Genomic DNA, 5,645 nt, shown 5'->3' with positions numbered 1-5,645 from the left:
GAGGAGGTTTGCGTCGGCGAGGAGTAGGGAGGGAGATCCGGCTAAGGAGGATGGGAGTAAGCAAGAAGATGTTAGGGAGAAATGAGATTGGGGTCCGGAGACGAACCCGGGGGATCGGTTCAAGGGACTCAACTTGCATGGGGGCAGGAGACGGACCTAGATTTTCCCGCGGAATTGAAAGACCTGATCAATGTGGTTCGGTGGTTGGCAATCTTCAGAGTCCACACCACAAGGACGTTAAGTCATTCTGCTCTATTCAACATGATGTGTATTTCTTGGGCATCGACACAGAAGGTTACTTTCAAACCTATGGGGGATAATTTGTTCATTGTCCATTTCAGTTGTTTGGGGGATTGGAAACATGTGACGGATGGTGTCATGGGATTATTTCGAGATGCAACAATGGTGATGCAAGAGTATGATGGATTTAGCAATGTGGAAGCTTACAAATTGGATAAGATCCCGGTCTGGGCAAGAATTCAGGGAGTGCCAGATGGGCTCATGAGAAAGAAAGAACTAGCGGAGAAGGTAGCGAGGGAAGTTGAGGGCCACCTACAACGGTGTTTGTTAATGAAGGGATAATTAACCCCTCCAAATTCTTAAGAGCAAGATTGTATCTTGATGTAATGTTCCTTCGGTGAGATTTGTCCCAATACTAATAAAAGAGGAAGAAATATCTGATCTACTATGAGAAACTACCAGATTTTTGTTTTGTTTGTGGCCTTATGGGACATGTGGTGGAGTGTGGCGATGGAGTTCATGATCCGAAGGAGTGTGGGTGGGGTGATTGGCTACGTTGGAACTTTGAAACTTCTAGTGTTCGGCGGAGTGGAGGGCGAGGTCGTGGTGAAAGAGGAGGGACTGAAACAGGTGATCTCGGTGGTAGGGGTGGTGAAGGTGACGTGAGCGGAAGAGGAGGAAGAGGGGACGTAGGTGATTTTGGGCATGGAGATGGAGGAGGGCGATTGTGAAGAGCAGACGGAGGTCGAGGTAGAGGCGGTAGGGGGAGCTGGGAGAATGCTGCTACTTGTGATAGGCGTTGGGATTTCCTCGAAGAGGAAGCGTGATGTAGTATAGTACTCTTTCTGTCCCAAAATATAAGAACGTTTTTAACACTACATTATTGTAAAAACGTTCTTATATTATGGGGCGGAGGGAGTAGCATATAGTATTTCCCTCAGTTAAGAAGCAAGGTTCATTGAACCAGTAGGAGACACCACGCAAACAATGTAAGAAGTACCTACACACACAGAAAGCAAATACTTGCACCAAACGTAGGCAAGAGGGTTGACAATCCTCTTGTAGTTGTTAATTGGAAGGATTAAATCTGATAGTGGTAGATAGATAAAATAAAAAGGAAAATAAATGTAAATAAGTTGCAGCATCTATTTTTAGGGTTTTAGTAAATATAAAGTGAATGGACCCGGGGGCCATAGCGTTGACTAGAGGCATCTCTGTCATGAGCATAGCAATGATGGGTAAACAAATTACTGTTGGGCAATTGATAGAATAACACATAGTTATGATGATTCTTCATGGCATGATCAATATATAGGTATTACGTCCGAGACAAGTAGACCAACATCCATCTGCATATACTACTATTACTCCACCCCAAGAACGCTGATGGCTCGTATTCGCGTCAGTATTTCCCCAAAGAGGAAGGGATGATGCAGTACAACTTCGGTAGGTATTTTCCTCAGTTATGAAACCAAGGTTATCGAACCAGTAGGAGAACCAAGCAACACTATGTAAACGGTATCTGCAGACAAAGAACAAATACTTGCAACCCGACGCGTAAGAGGGGTTGTCAATCCCTCTCGGGTAAAAGATAGATTGATTTGTATAATCTTGGATAAATAGATCTCGCAATAAAATAAAGAAAGAAAAAGTGCAGCAAGGTATTTTTGGGTTTTTAGAATAATATATCCGAAAACAAAAGCAAATAAAAATAGATCTCAAAGCAAATATGATAAAGAATGGACTCGGGGGCCGTAGATTTCACTACTGGCTTCTCTGGAGAAAAATAACATACGATGGGTAAACAAATTACGGTTGGGAAATTGATAGAACTTCAAATAATTATGATGATGTCCAGACAATGATCATTATATAGGCATCACATTCAATATTAGCAGACCGGCTCCTGCCTGCATCTACTACTATTACTACACACATCGACCGCTATCCAGCATGCATCTAGTGTATTAAGTTTATGGAGAAACGAGGTAATGCAATAAGAACGATGACATGATGTAGACAAGATCTATTCATGTAGGAATAGACCCCATCTTGTTATCTTTAATAGCAACGATCAATACGTGTCTTGCTGCCCCTTCTATCACTGGGAAAGAACACTGCACGCCGTACCCATCACAAAGCTCCTCTTCCCAACAAGCGTTATTGTTTTATGTGTTGGGAACGTAGTAATTTCAAAAAAAAAATCCTACGCACACGCAATATCATGGTGATGCATAGCAACAAGAGGGGAGAGTGCCGTCCACGTACCCTCGTAGACTGTTAAGCGGAAGCGTTATAACAACGCGGTTGATGTAGTCGTACGTCTTCACGATCGACCGATTCTCAGTACCGAACGTACGACACCTCCGCGTTCATCACACGTTCAGCTCGGTGACATTCCGCAAACTCACGATCTAGTAGAGCTCGGGGAAGATTTTCGTCAGCACGACGGCGTGGTGACGATGTTGATGAAGCTACCGTGACAGGGCTTCGCCTAAGCACCGCTACAATATGATCGAGGTGGATTATGGTGGAGGGGGGCACCGCACACGGCTGGGAGAGATCTTTGTGATCAACTTGTGTGTCTAGAGGTGCCCCCTACCCTTGTATATAAAGGAGCAAGGGGGAGGCCAGCCGACCCTTGTTGGTGCGCCAGGAGGAGGAATCCTCCTCCTAGTAGGAGTAGGATTCCTCTCTTTCCTACTCCTACTAGGAGGGGGAAAGGAAGGGAGAGAAAGAGAAGGAAAGGGGCGCCGCCCCCCCTCTCCTAGTCCAATTCGGACCAAAGAGGAGGGGCACGCTGCCTGCCCTAGGCCGGCCCCTCTCTCTTTCCCTTATGGCCCAATAAGGCCCATTAGCCTCTGGGGGGTTCCGGTAACCCCTCCGGTACTCCGACAAAATCCCGATTTTACCCGAAACTCTTCCGATGTCCAAATGTAAGATTCCTATATATCAATCTTCATGTCTCGACCATTTCGAGACTCCTAGTCATGTCCGTGATCATATCCGGGACTCCGAACTACCTTCGGTACATCAAAACATATAAACTCATAAAACCAATCGTCACAGAACTTTAAGCGTGCGGACCCTACGGGTTCAAGAACTGTGTAGACATGACCGAGACATGTCTCCGGTCAATAACCAATAGCGGAACCTGGATGCTCATATTGGTTCCAACATATTCTACGAAGATCTTTATCGGTCAAACCGCATAACACTATACGTTGTTCTCTTTGTCATCGGTATGTTACTTGCTCGAGATTCGATCGTCGGTATCCCAATACCTACTTCAATCTCGTTATCGACAAGTCTCTTTACTCATTTCGTAATGCACTATCCCGCAACTAACTCTTTAGTTGCATTGCTTGCAAGGCTTATAGTGATGTGCATTACCGAGAGGGCCCAGAGATACCTCTCCGACAATCGGAGTGACAAATCCTAATCTTGATCTATGCCAACTCAACAAGTACCATTGGAGACACCTGTAGAGCACCTTTATAATCACCCAGTTACGTTGTGACATTTGGTAGCACACAAAGTGTTCCTCCGGTATTCGGGAGTTGCATAATCTCATAGTCATAAGAACATGTATAAGTCATGAAGAAAGCAATAGCAGTAAACAAAAACGATCAAGTGCTAAGCTAACGGAATAGGTCAAGTCAATCACATCATTCTCCTAATGATGTGATCCCATTGATGAAATAACAACTCATGTCTATGGTTTGGAAACTTAACCATCTTTGATCAATGAGCTAGTCAAGTAGAGGCATACTAGTGACACTATGTTTGTCTAGGTATTCACACATGTATTATGTTTCCGGTTAATACAATTCTAGAATTAATAATAAACATTTACCATGAAATAAGGAAATAAATAATAACTGTATTATTGCCTCTAGGGCATATTTCCTTCAGTCTCCCACTTGCACTAGAGTCAATAATCTAGATTATTCAGTAATGATTTTAACACCCATGGAGCCTTGGTGCTGATCATGTTTTGCTCGTGGAAGAGGCTTAGTGAACGGGTCTGCAACATTCAGATCCGTATGTATCTTGCAAATCTCTATGTCTCCCACATGGACTTGATCCCGGATGGAGTTGAAGCGTCTCTTGATGTGCTTGGTTCTCTTGTGAAATCTGGATTCCTTTGCCAAGGCAATTGCACCGGTATTGTCACAAAAAAATTCATTGGACCCAATGCACTAGGTATGACACCTAGATCGGATATGAACTCATTCATCCAGACTCCTTCATTCGCCGCTTCCGAAGCAGCAATGTACTCCGCTTCACATGTAGATCCCGCCATGACGCTCTGTTTAGAACTGCTCCAACTAACAGCTCCACCATTCAATATAAACACGTATCCGGTTTGCGATTTTGTAACACCCATGATGCGGCTATATCTCCCATGTGTTGGAGCACGACTTAGGGGCATAACTGCATTGTAGGTATGTCGCAAGAGTGGTAATCTTTACACATCCCATGTACTGAATAAGAAAGAGATAAAGAGTTGGCTTACAATCGCCACTTCACACAATACATGAATATAGCATTACATCATCTAGAATACAATCAAGGTCCAACTACGGAACCAAAATAAAATAAGACCACCCCTAATGCTAGATCCCCGATTGCCCCGACTGGGTTCCACTACTGATCAACTGGAAACGAAACAACACAACTAACAAGATCTTCCTCGAGCTCCTCCTTGAGCTGGGTTGCATCACCTGCAACTGGTATCATCGGCACCTGCAACTGGTTTTGGAAGTAATCTGTGAGTCACGGGGACTCAACAATCTCACACCCTCGCGATCAAGACTATTTAAGCTTATGGGTAGGACAGGGTAGTGAGGTGGAGCTGCAGCAAGCACTAGCACATATGGTGGCTAACTTACGCAAATGAGAGCGAGAAGAGAAGCAAAGCACGGGCGTGAACTAGAAGTGATCAAGAAGTGATCCTGAAACTACTTATGTTCAAACATAACTCCAAAACCGTGTTCACTTCCCGTACCCCGCCGAGAAGAGACCATCACGGCTACACACGCGGTTGATGCATTTTAATTAAGTTAAGTGTCGAGTTTTCTACAACCGGACATTAACAAATTCCCATCTGCCGATAACTGCGGGCATGGCTTTCGAAAGTTCAAAACCCTGCAGGGGTGTCCCAACTTAGCCCATCACAAGCTCTCACGGTCAACGAAGGATATTCCTCTCCCAGGAAGACCCGATCAGACTCAGAATCCCGGTTACAAGACATTTCGACAATGGTAAAACAAGACCAACAAAGCCGCCCGGATGTGCCGACAAATCCCAATAGGAGCTGCACATATCTCGTTCTCAGGGCACACCGGATGAGCGCTCCGTACAGCTAAAACCAAACCTCGAGTTTCCCCGAGGGGGCGCTG

Source organism: Triticum dicoccoides, chromosome 4A, assembly GCF_002162155.2.
Source record: "Triticum dicoccoides isolate Atlit2015 ecotype Zavitan chromosome 4A, WEW_v2.0, whole genome shotgun sequence".
Taxonomy (NCBI): domain Eukaryota; kingdom Viridiplantae; phylum Streptophyta; class Magnoliopsida; order Poales; family Poaceae; genus Triticum; species Triticum dicoccoides.
The sequence above is the reverse complement of the archived record's forward strand: the minus strand, read 5'-3'. Positions refer to the sequence as shown.